Genomic DNA, 14,068 nt, shown 5'->3' on the forward strand with positions numbered 1-14,068 from the left:
TATTATACTATTATATATTGAATTTTATTAGATGATTTTTTTTCGTTGCAACCTACGGAGAGAAAAAGTGAGAAAATAAGTTGACGTTAACAATGCGTGACGGTTGGTGAAAAAAATATGCTCTCGAATATGAAGTCAAGATCGATAAAAAAGCAAACAGACTTTTCGCTTGAATTCTTTCTTTTTTACCCATCTCCTTTCTCTTTTTTTCACTTTCTCCCTTTATACCATATCTTCCTCCATTCGTGGTGACGTGAATGAATACGTAAATTTTTTCAGGAAAAACTCGATTTTGGGACCCCAAAGTCGAAAGAAAGGTCTCGATTCATGATTGACACCTGAATGTTCTCGTATGCATATATAAAAGCCACCCTCTTTCTCCGCATTTTTCTCTTTGTCGTTCTTTCGATGTACAATTTTGTTACGTTCGTCGGTTTCTCTTTACTCGGAATCAGAGTTCGGTAACTGTTGTAATTTAACGAGCACCACTTTTTACTCGTGTTACCGATGTGTGTTCATTTTTTTTCTTCTTCTTCTCGCCTCTTTCACGCTACCATATTTTTTTTCTCTCGTTGTTTCCACGATGTCGTTGATCGAAATGTTTCAGAGTAACCGAAAAAACGGAGGAAAAAAAAAAAAAGAGCTTGGTAAAAAGAAGAAAGTATATATACGTATATATAGAATGTCAGAAATGTGAAACGTCATTGTATCAAAAGATCGACTTCGAAAGGAAAATAAATGAATACATGAAAAGTGAAAATCGATTTTCGCGTTTTTAAATTAGAAGACTATCCTAGGCTTGTAATCCGAACGACTAATACTAGTTATGTTGATCGTACAATAGTTTTCTTCGCTGTGAAGAAATTTGTCAAAAAAGAAGAATAACAGAAAAAGAAGAGAATAGATTGTTGGGAAAAATTTAAAGAGTTGTGATCGAGAAAATAATATGCATAAAGTTATTTTCGAAGTGTAGATATTTTTTGAACAGATTATATCTCAAAAGAATATATTGAATATTATTCAATATTTTTAAGATAAAATAAATGTGCTCTGCAATATCTGCCGATATTAATTAATAATTTTATAACAAATTCATGAAAACGAGTTGCTGATAGATATTTTCGTGGAGGAAATTCGAGTCACAATATTTCAAAATCGCAGATCCATTATAGGAATCATAAATGCGTTGTGAATTCACGAAACATTTTCGAGAAAATTTTCACAATATTTAATCTTTGAATAAAAATTTTTTTTTCAATTCTCATCTTTCAAGAATTTGGGGATTTTCCTTTCCGGATTATTAATATGTAACTTTTCTTAAATCTGAACAATTATCTCGAGAACCAAAAATAAAGAAATGTATTGAAAAAGAGATTATAATTTCTTGAAATTCATTTTCTTGTTAAGCAGAATAAAAATAATTATTTAAAATTTTTTTCCCCACATTACTTGCTTTTTCAAGTCATAAAATCTACATAATAGATTATTCTGTCCATCGATACGTTCGCATAAACACAAATTCACGTCAAAAACGAATTCCGTAGCATGATAACTATAAGCCAGACATAAATAATTGATATTGTTCGAGGACAGCTATCCCAGTGTGTCTGTTCATGTGGCAACGGGGTGCGTTCGAAGGGGTGGCATGAGGCTACGGAGCCCACTTTTATAACTCTATCGACAATTTTCAGCTACCCTCTCGTCGGTTTTCGATTTACACCGCAGACTTCACCGTGCTCTTATCCTTTTGTTTGATTTATACTTTTTTTTATCCCCGTGGAGGAGTGATTTTTCGAAACTTTCCCGCTAGCTGTACGATTATTGCTATTGTTGCGCCCTGTCGACTGGTCGGCCACGTTGAAACGCTCGAAAAGTCGATGACAAATTGCCGATAGACTGTTCATCGCCATCAGTTTCGTTTTATCTATATGTTCCTGAAGTTTCGCGCGAAAATTGTGATGGAAAATATAATGAACTGTCTATTTTATGAAAGTGTTAAACTGTTTACATTACGTATATCAATTGACTGAAAAATATGAAAGAGAATGATAACGAAAATATAAATATTTCTTATTATTTCTCTTATTATATAATGTATTCATTTTTTTTTTCGATAAAAAGCACAAGCAGATGGAAAAAAGATTATCGATAAAATTATTTGTTGTTAATTCAATTTTCGAAAATGTTACAGAAAAAAAGTATATGTATTCGACAAAAATTGTTTATTTGTAAACAAAATATGACAATTATTTATTTGCTTAAAAAAGAAATAGATTCTAGATTTTTTTCTTCTTACTTTACGAATTATGACTTTGATAACTTTTCAAATTTCTATAAGATCGAGTATTTTAATTTACGACACTTTCGAGACACACACACACATATATATATATATATATACGATATTTGTTCACTAATTATTAAGATAATCTTACAAATTTTCAAACGAAATCTCATCAATTAACGTATCCAAAATTACCTTATTAATCAAACTAAAAGTCTCGACCAAATAAAAATATCATAATGTTATAAAAACCAAAAAAAAAAAAAAAGAAAAATAGAATACGATCCCTTCGCGATTAACCGGATAACGCGACTAGCCGGAACGCCTCGTCAAGCCCAAGTATATAAATACATATCTCGAAGGGTTGTACGGATTTAGCCGGCGCGTTACGTCGATTTGCAACCGCTCTTATTTTTCATCGTACCCACCCAACATTTTTTTCCTCTTCTCCTCTTTTTTCTCCCTCCCTCCCCTTCCTTTTAATTCAAGCCAATCTTCACCCTCCGCCACTTTTCTTTCGCGCGTTCCCTTTCCTTTTTTTTTTTTTTTTCAATCTTCGGTATCGCCGCGACCTTTCCACAGCAAAAACTGACCCCTAAACGCGGCCTAAACTGCGAATCGACACGTGGATCGCGCTGCATAGACGCGTGCGTTTTGTTTCGTTGAAAAACAACGTTGGGTGGAGGAGAAGAGAAAAAAACTAAATGAAAAACTAACCGAGACAATGCACGGAGCGCAGCTGGTTAAACGCGGAAGGGTTAGCGATTAACATAAAAGGGTACCATTACACGGCGCGAGGGCGCAATCGGATTCGAGGCGAGCTCGGTTAACGAGCCGTATTTATATGGTGTTTTTGCGTTGGAAAAATACACACACGGGTGTAACCTTTCTCGTGAGATATACGATAAGTAGCTACTTGCCACTTACGGGAATAGTTTTTTCGAACGATTATGGCGGACGATGCTGCACGATCAATTTTCATTGGAACGACAATCTCTTCTTTATGATTCTTGCTACTAACATTTTTTTTTTTTTTGCATTTATAAAGATATTTATCCTGAGATATAAGATCTTGATTTTTTTGTTCTTTAATATTGGGATCGTATGCAAAAATTTTCTAATTGTGTTATAATTTTTTGTAATATTCTATATGTATTTCGACATTTAGAAATATATATCGTTTTAGATAAAAATCATGTGATTCCAAAGGAAATCGAGTAAATGTATAAAACAATCGTAATAAAAAAAAAAAAAAAAGAAAAAGAAGAAGATGAAGAAGAAGAAAAAAATAGAGAATAGAAGAAGCGCAATAGGAAGAAATTACAAGTCTCGAAGACCTGCCCTCGAGTAAAGGGTGGGCAGACTTTAACCCTTTCACCCTCGAGGGCATGCGCAGAGGAAAGTCTGCAATGCAACCTCGATAATTGCTGCACCCGAGACAAAATGGTAGGCGTTCGTAGCGATGGCGGAATTGCGAAATATACAACTCGGTTCATAACATCCATTAGATAACCAATCTTTTAAACAATATAAAATTATAACAAATATCCAATACACCAATAATCATCTTCACTTTCATCGATCTTTTCCTCTCTCGAAGTACAACTTCTCAGTAGAGCAACTTATCCGTATTCCGCGTTTGATTTTTTTTTTTTTCTCTCGTGGTTTCCGGTAGGGCAACAGTGCCTTCGTTCCAGTTTGCAATGGCACGCGTAAAGTCATGCTTCGTTAAAAGGAAGCAATTACTAGAGAGATTTAAGGAGGGCAAAGAGGATCACGTCGTCTCTCCTCCTTTCTTTCTTTCTTTCTTCCTTTTTTCTTTTTTTTTTTTTCTCTTAATTTTCTCTCCTCTTTTTCTCGCTCCTTTTTCTTCTTTTTCTTCTCTTCCCTCTTCTTCTGGTCCAGTCTTCCTCGAGGTTGATGGCGTGGCTTGCTGCGTAGTTAGCGGGGCGTGTCTTCAGTTTCTTTGAATTAAACATCATGCCTGCTTCAATCAGCCCATCCCTTCGCCTCTTTCGCTCCTTTTCATTTCTTCCTCGCCCGGTCCACGAGCGATCCAGCCTCTTCCTCGCTCTCGTTCGAGGCGAACGTGTTCCCTCCTCGTCCCACAGGCCTCTGTTTGACAACTCGTCTTCGTTCGAGAATTCGTTCGAGAGCGAATCCAAAGGGCAGCAGGATTCCCTTTCCTTCCTTCGAAGAAGATATCCATCGCGAGATATGTCTCTTTATAAATTTGTAATCAATTCTTGCACCGATTTCGTCTACGTTTTTCCCACGTTTCCAGTCGACCACTTGCTCGAGACTGGAACATGTTCTTTTTTTGCTGATTATTAACCTGATCGTGGAGAAATGTGGCGGGGATATAATACAGAGGACGAAATTTTCGATAAGTAAAATATCGATAAGTAAAATATTTATTTATTTAAATCGTTTCAAATTTAAACTTTTATGAATTTTAAGAGACATGGAATTTTCTTGATTCCTTTTTTTTTTTTTTTTTAATGAAATTCTCTTTTCATTTAAAATTTAAAAATTCGCTTAAGGAGCTCGATAAGTCTATTTCATATTCCAATTTTACATAATGATTTAAATATTCTTTTGAATTTCGAACGAATGTCGAAAGAGAGAAGAGAAAACATTATTGCTATTATTGGTATTAATAACTGGATTTTTTTATAATTTACTATATGGTATTTAGACTAGATATTTCTCAGGAAGAATGAAAACTTGTACGTAAATTCAATGTTGGAGGTGGAACGTCTTTCCAACACAAGCGTACATAAGTCTTGGACTCAGGTGGTGTTGGCTCGACAAGACGTTCATACAGTGAGCTTCTGGCACTTTGCTTTTACCGAAATTTATTTTCTCCACCCGTTTTACGGATCTTGTAAACGAGAAAGAAGCGGTAACAATGTTGGACATGTAAAAAAAAAGTATTATAACACGTAAGATATTTCGAAATTTAAATGATTCTGAAAATCTTTCGATTCAGAGATATCAATCACTCGAAAGAGTGTCACATATTTTTAGATAAAATCACGAAATTGAAACGATCTGTGTATATTTTCAAATATTTATCACACTTCCCGCTATTATCACGTTCGAAATAAAAAATAGTTTGATTTAGTTGGAATTACGGAAATAGAAAATATCATTCGATGAAGTAATAATTGAAAGGGAATATCGGGATATGGTTTATTCTGAGAAGAAAACGGTTTTATTAAGGGAAAAAAGTATATGTCGTAGATGATTATCGAAATTGCGTGGAGCAAATGATTAGCCACGTCGACACGTGTTATGGAGATGAACCGTCACGAAAATGATTTCGGGGTGGCTTTCAAGAGGTGTACGCTTTCACAGGATATCAGGCTTTTTGTGTCAAATCGATCCGCACTCGATTGAGCGAGGGTGTCACGGCGGTGGACGGATACATAACACTTGGGGCGTTTCAAAAACGATGTGTTAAAGGGTGTCTGTTGCCGTCGCGTGTAAATTTTGTTAGAAGTACACGCGCAGATTATCGTTCACGCGTTTCTACACCCGTTCATCGATCCTGTTATAGAATTTTTTTTTTTTAAGCATCCGATCGTCCGTTGAATCTTCATCAGCGGGAATGGACGCGACGCGACCAAATTACTGTCTTCAAAATGTGAGAGAGATTTAGAAAAAAAAATGTACAAATTTGTTTCTTTTTTTAACAGCAGAAATAATACATAGAAATAAAAAAAATTTACGAAAATCTACAGAATGTATTTTATCATACGCGATAAAATATCTAAAGCAGAATAAATATTATGACATTTCGTAAAAATTTTAATAAAAGCACAAACGTTTCTGCAATCAATATTTAATAATTCTTTCGAGCAAATTTTTCTTAAAACAAAAAAAAAAAAAAAATCAAATTAAAATTGTATTTATAAAAATTATCCTAATGATATTAAATTTAAAAACGATCGTCATTTTCGACAATCGTGCAACGACACGTCGATTCGTAATTAGATTATTTTCCCTGAAAAATATTCTCCACCCCCCTCCCTCCCTCTCCAATAACGAGCAAATTTTCACTTTTCATAATCGCACTATATTATTTCTGATTTCTCGCAGAGAGGGACGAAGTCTGCACGAAGTCGTCACGAAATATAAATAACACGGGGAGCCTCGTGCAAGAAGGAAGCCCCGTTCGTTTTCCGTTCCCCGGTAACGCGTTCCGTTCCTCCTCTTGCCTATCAATCCGCCCGGCGATCCTTCCTTCCTTCCTTCCCTCCCTTTTTCTTTTTTCTTTTTTTTTTTTCACCCTTCCCTCTCCTTATCCTTTCAGCTTCTTCAGAGTAGCGAGAAGATGTACGGCTCGATACCCCACGGCCGAGTTGCTCCGCACCACCACCACCACCACCACCATCACCATCACCACCACCACTCCAGAGAGAAGTCCACCCCAAAGATTTGATCAGGAAAAAAAGATACGCGGCCGGAGTGAGAGGGTGAGAGGGGTGGAGGGGCGAGGGGTGGGTCCCCTAGTTCCACGTCCGAGAGCGTAGGGTGGCCCTCGCGAAGCGCCTGGCCCGCCGCACCCCAAGCGCTATGAAAAAAACTTCGCTACCCCCCTAACGATTTTTTTTTCCCTCAACCCCATCTCCACGCGCACACTAATTACGTTTTTAGGCGAAATTACTACTAGGCGAGTGGCAACAACGGCGATCCTGCTCTTAATCGTTTTTCTTTACACGGACCTGTGTGTCGATACAGAACTGGATGGAGGGATGGAGAGGAGGAGGAAATATCGAAGGGATGCATCGAAGAGATTTCTCTCCTTCTCCTTCTCCTTCCCTGTTTTATCTTATTCTTCATATTTCTGAGTGAGCGAGAATGGAATGTGCAAGAAGAGGTGTGGAGAGGAAGGGGAGGGGAGGGTTTCCTCGAGGACCCGCTCTAAGACCGAGGATTGGCTCTGATTATAAAATGTTAAATGGCATCGTCGTCGACCTCGTTACTCATCTAAATTTTATTCGTGCCGGCAATTGGCTACGGAGCAAAAGGTCGTGGAAGAATCGGCTGGGTCAGCGGAAAGTGGCAATCACGCCCTGCCTTCTCCTCTGATCCTCTTTATTCCGTTCTGCCACCCCTGTCCTGTGATCATTGCCTGGATTTTCGTCCTTTTTTTTTCTTTCTCTCTCTCTCTCTTTTCGTTAATTTCGTTGGCTTCGTTCAATTCGTTTCTGAAATTTCATTCAACTCGTCGCATCTTCAAAGCTTTTTAACTTTTCCTTATTAAATTCGTGCCAATTGTCTACCCGATTATATATACCTCTTCGAAGTATAAATCTATTAGAAATTTTGTTTCTTCAAAATACAAAGGATATATATATAAAAGAAAAACGACTCCAGTAAAATTTAACGCAAGAGATTGAATTAATCTAAAGATTGGGTTATGTAGATATAAGCACAATAGGCAGGTTAGTATCTTCTCTTTCCTTAAACGTGCACCAGGTTTTTCCATCTATATGATAATTGGAACGTCCTTTGAATTTTGTTTGAACACGCGGAGCTACGGTGTTAGACTTAACGATGCAACGACGTGTATCTGTCCCTGGGACAAATTTTTTTTTTTTTTTTTTCGACAACCCTTCCCCAATATTGACGGCTGATCGAGAGATGCAGCAGTTACGCGCATCTCATGAATAATTTTCTCCTCTCTCTCTCTCTCTCTCTTTTTCCTCCATTCCTATTCTCTCTCTCTCTCTTTGGTATCGTTCTGTGGGTCGATCGGATTCTAGCTTGCGGGGTTAAAGGTATAAGGGTGCAACCGGACCTAGGCTCGGTGCAAATCCCTATAGATAAAAAGTCTGCACCCACCCCTAGGCACTATCACCCTAGCCGATAGTAGTGACTCACCCACGACCACCCAACCCATTTTTTTTTCCAATCCCTCCGCGCCACGGATCCGTGGGTCCACACGGGGTGGAAGGGATGAATCCTTTCGCCTCGTGCTCTCTCCTTGTACCTTGCCGCTTCCGTCGAGGAGGGTTCGTCGAACTCGAAGCCAAGGCATCCTCGAGCTCGTTCATCGAGGGAAACGATGATTGGAAACATGAATAGGATACGAATTTACGATTTTTTAATTCAATGGACGCTATCTACTCGTGTTGAGACAGATTCAAGAAAAAGATGCGGTACACGAACAATACAAAATTTGATTAGCGTAGAATTGAAATCGATTCTTTTCTAAGCATATAAGACAATTTCGATATCTTAATATCTCCTCTAAGAAATTTTTATCAGGAGAACGTAAGCGTAAAGCGTACGAATTCGAAGCCAGAGGCCAAGATTTTCCACGATTGAACGATCTTTTGTATCTTGTAGAACACCTTTATCCTGGATCCGCTAATGGACTCTCATCTGGCCTCACCTCGCCTCGCGTTACTTGGACGGTTTATTATTCATGACCCGTTACTAAACCGTGAATATTTTCCCTCTGCAGTACCCTTTTTTTTTGGTCGCGAAAGCGGGCGTCGCCTTTTTACGCGCGCGTTATTTTTTATGCCTTATGTCGAGCACTCTCTTCACCCCTGTCCCGTCGCCATTCTCCTTCATCTTCATCGTCTTTCTTCTCTACCCTCCCGTCTTTGCCTCTTCCCTGTTTCTTCCCTTTCTCTCTTATCCATTGAATTTTAAACGGACGATCAGTGTCACCGAGGAAATTGTAATTTTAATTTTTGTAATTTCTTTTTTTACCATTTTACCGACTATCGATATCGACACATTAACGAGAGTGAAGGTTACAAGAATTTTTGGATATTCATTTCGCGAGCATTAAAATGGATATATTTCAACAATAAGTAAAAAATTCTTCCAAGAATTAAGTAAGGAATGTATACAGATGTTCCCTTTTTATCATAAATAAAATTTAAGAAATTAATGAAACGTAATAAAATCATAACGTATATCCGCACAGAAGCCACCCCCTTGATCCCTTGAACCATAAAAGAAAAACCGTTACGGCGTTCTAGAAAAAAAAAAAAAAAACTTTTCTACGATAATTGGGAAGACGGATCCAAGAATTTATTTAATCCGAAGCATCGCGTAGCGAGCGTTAACAAACTAATTTCGTTTCTCCTTTCCGTCCATGAATCTGCTCTTGTCATCCCCCGTGTCTCGTCTCGGCCATCGTCTCCCCTTCAACGAGTGGCGGTTCTCGAAAGGAGAAGAAGAAGAAAAAGAAGAAGAAGAAGAGAAAGAAGACAACCGAGGCGAGGAAATAAGGAAACGATGGAGGAAATATTTTGACCCCTCCCCCCTTTCCTTTTTCCTCTCCTCTTCTTACCGTGGATCCTCTCTATCGGCCGTACCGACCGAGCGAGACTACCGAGCGAGAGTCAGAGGGTAAAGAAGGAAAGAGAGGTTTTCGAGAGAGAAAAAAAGAGAGAGAGAGGATAGATAAGAAGGGGAAGAAGCAAAAAAAAAAAAAAAGGGGGAAGGGTGAGGCTCGGTAGCACGCGCGATTCCCCCTCGAAGAAGTATCTTGCGTAATTAAGCAACGCAGCCGTAATGTATCCAGTGTGCAGGGGGCGGCCATATTGCCTCCGGTGTGGGCCGAGGGACGGAGAGAGGGAGGTTGGAGGCCGCGCGAATCGAAGTACCGGAGGGTTGCTACCGACGAAGAGATGGAAGGGTGAAGAGAGCTCCGAGAGAAGAAGCCGGGTGAGACTGGGTGTGTAAGGGAGAGAGTGAGAGAGAGAGAGAAAGAAGAGAGGGCGAGGGGAGGATTGTAGGGGCAGAGTGAGGGTAATGATATGCCGGGTAAGTCGAAGCACCAGCGACGACTCCGACCCTTCATCGAGAAGAGTAGGAAGAGAGACCAAGGAGGGGCACCAGGAGTCTCAGCCAGACCTTTTTCTTTCCTCGTCCTCGACCTCGTCTTATTTCCTTTCCCGCTTTCTTCCTCTTCCTCCCCTCCCTTTCTCCTCCCTCCTTTTTTTTTTTTATTTAATTCGGGAGCCAGCAATTACAACAGCCACGAGACACTCGTGCTCCGCGATACCTCGCCTCCTCTTGCTTTCGCCTCCCTTTCTCCATCTTTCTCCTTCTACCGCGATGGATGATATTCCATCGCGTACACGTTTTTCTTCCCATTGTTTCATCCCTTCGCCTAAAAACACCCCTCCGCCGCCACGTTCGGCCGCCCGAACGATTGCGTTCGTTGCCAACGTCGTTGATGTTGAATCATTCGCGGAAGAATTGTAATCAAAGTTCCTTGCTTGGAACGAGGGTGGAAGGAAGGAAATAAGTAAGAGGAGAACGTGGGCTCCATTGAGAGGGAGATGGATAGAAAAAGTGTTGGTATTCGAGGGGGGCATTCTTTAAATTATATCGAATCGAATTGTTCAAACTTTCGAAATGTACACACCGCGAGAATATATCATTTTTCGAGGAAAAAGAGTTTTAAAAAGCTATATATATTCCAAAACCTGACGGTTTAAGTGTATCGCGGAACTTGATGGAAATGGTCTGTCCGTTGAAAGCGTCTTCGTTCCACTGAGCCAGTGAAATCTAATGACACGGATTCGACTGGAATCGGTCACCAGCTGCACCGTGGTGGGTTTATCTAATTTATGATGCCGTTAAGGGATATTTAAACGAGGCCGTCTCCTCTATTCGCACGTTCATGTTCACCGAATTAATCTCGGAATCATTGGGCGTGAGCACCGCCGTCGAATCAAAAACTTACATCTGCTCGACGCGAATAAATCACTCCCTTCATCCGTTTAAACACCATTTGCATACCATCAATTTATTATTAACCGATCGATTTTAACCGGCTCTCGTTTACACTCGACGACGCGTTTCTCGATCGCGAAAATATATTTGTCGCTGCGTGGAAAGAGGGAAAAAAGGAAGGAGGAAGAAGGAAATGTGGTTACGAAATACCATGCATGTATCCATGCATAAATCATGATGAGTCGCGGTTTTCGTGATACGTGTACGTGAAAGTCGCATGCTTCGGTATCGGCCACTATTATGCAAATCAACCAGTGGCACACCACGGTACCCACCCATAAACGATAAAATATCCGCTATACACAAGCCTTCCATTGTGTGGAATTCATAGAGGGCCTTCGAGATAGACTGCGGAAAAGAGGAGACGTGGGAAGGGTGTGCGTTCGGTCACCAAATCGCTTGCGAACGATTCGTGGATGGAAATTTGTTTTAAAAAAAAGAAAAAAAGAAAGAAAAGAAGAAATTGTTACAAGGAAGGTTTAATAAATTTTTTGGAATTTCTTGAAGAAATGTGGATTGAAAAGGAGAGGGGGAAGAAAGGGAGAGGATGTTCTATGTGTTCTTTTGTTTCAATATCTTTTTGAGACGTGAATAATTTTAAGAAACTTGCATGTTTCGAGTTCCACATTCCGTGGATCTCGAGTATATACTTTTTAATATTGCATAATGCGCAATAATATCATAAATTTCCTGTCTACTAAAAATTTAAAGTTATTACTTATGTAGCTAGGGAATAGAATTTAATTTTTTATGTTTTTTAAAGATAAATTAAAGAAATGCGATGAATAATATAACATGACGTGAAGAGTCTTTAAAACTTTACTCGCGAAGCGTACAATTTTTTGTCTTCCTTTTTGTTTCGTTAATTCTAATAAATTATCATTAATCGCGTAATTAATTATAATTAATTTTCAAAGAATACGGATCATTGTTTTTCTATCTCGACATTGGCATAGTTTCGAAGCCAAAGACTGTGAACGAGGGATGTATGATACGCGTTTTAAAAACAACAACAACCTTCAAATGTTCAACTCGTGTCCACCATATAAAGGGGTGACTTCGCTTCACAATATTTCCCTTTGAAACTCTCTACAACTTTAATCTCAACCACTCAACCCATTAATAATTTCAACAATATATTTAAAACAGCATATTAAAAAATAGTAAACACAGTGAGAAAATAAATTAATTTAAACATTCAATACGCGTTACATTATTCTGACAATTAGAAAAAAAAGAGAAGAAAAAGTTTCAACAAGTTTGAATAAAATTTTCGATAAAGTATACCATATCTACGTTATTAAAGATACGATATGGGAATATATGAAAATATTGAAACGAAAGGGAAAATGTCGTGAGCAAAAGTTCCTGTAGTAGCTTGCAGCCGCGAAGAGATTGATTTGAAAATGGTTGTTGACCTTGGACTTGAACACATTTGTGCATGTCGATGGAATTGATGCCATTGATTTTTTTTTTCAGCGGGGTTACCCCAACGGGCTACGTATATACAGCAAAGGAATACAGTTGCGGAGAACTTAAATCTAATTCCGTTCTCCTGACAAATCGAATTCATCAATAATTCATATTTGCCTTATTAATTAATCTCATATTTTTTTCTTTTCATTGAATCTTTCACTTTAATAATTTCAATCGATGGAAAAATATATATTCCTCGATAGAAATTAGGCTACAGTATTTAAAATTTCCATTAAAAAATTTAACAGATTCAATTTCAAATATCTCTTCTTCATCCAATCAAACGAATTTAAACCATCTCAAATCACACTCGCATCAAAAATACTTACCGATTACTTACGTTTGACGCAGCTCACCTTAAAACCACGAAGAGATATCAAAAAAAAAAAAACGAAAAAAACGAACCGATAACTCAGCCATCTCCAACCCATTCCGCGTACGCGGCGATACCATCTTTTGAAAATCCACTTGCTCCTTATTTTTCCCCGATGTTTCTCTCCCCGAGACCGATCCATCCTTCGATAAATTCCAGGCAAACCGAGGACGTCGCGAGGGGGGCATAGGTGGAAATTTCGCATCCCTTTCGCTCGCTATCGAGGCGAGGATAATCGAAGAGGTGTGCGCGTGGTGGCGCCGGTTATGGCCCTCCCCATAAATGTAATCCGTATAAAAACGATGGCTCGAGAAACGAAAGGAAACTGGAACTGGAAAGGAAATAGATCAAAACTGGGGCACGCGTGATCGCGCGAATTTACTGCATATTGGCTCTCGTATATGACCGGCCCTCCTCCTCCTCCTCCTCCTCCTCCTCCTCCTCCTCCTTCTCCTCCGCCGCCTCTTCTTCTTCTTCCTCCAAGAAGGGTACGTTCTTCGCTCGCGTTCGATTTCGAGACCCCTGACCGATTTGCTTAGCGGTGCTCGTTCCTCAAGGTGGAAAAAAACTCAAAGGCCGGGGTGGTAGTTAGTCGTTGGTCAACCCCGGTAATTGCGCGTAACCATGGAAATGGCTGTTTGTTTGGGGGCTCTTTTGGTCATAGAGACGAGGGCGAGCGCAGGGTGAAAGGGTACGGGTTTTCGAGGCCACTGAATGCAAAGAAGGGTTGCAGAGGGTCGGCCGGAAGTCAAGGACGCATTCACTGACTTCGAGAAACTCGGCCACCGTACTCCTCGGTCTCGTGTTTTTTTTTTTTTTTTTTTTTTTTTTTTTTAAGGTTGACGCTGCGCGAAACGACGGACGCGAGGGGATGATGAATTTGTGTCACGTAAGGGGGGTCTTTTGACCTTATTCCACGCCCAGATTACGGTTTATTTTTCATGGATTAGGGAAGAAGTCTTCTCCGCGACTATTTGACGGATTACAATCTTTTGTGATTGTTGCGTGCGCGTTTAAAACGAGATATAACGAATTTTTTCATATACATGCGGTATAAACGAAATGTTCTTCTTGACGTTTAGATCTCTCGATGATTGAATGAAATTTTCATGTATATGAGGTATATCGGGTTAACTTAATCAACGATTAAATAATGGTGA

Source organism: Apis laboriosa, unplaced genomic scaffold (genome assembly GCF_014066325.1).
Source record: "Apis laboriosa isolate Shangri-la unplaced genomic scaffold, ASM1406632v1 scaffold74_cov149, whole genome shotgun sequence".
Classification (NCBI taxonomy): domain Eukaryota; kingdom Metazoa; phylum Arthropoda; class Insecta; order Hymenoptera; family Apidae; genus Apis; species Apis laboriosa.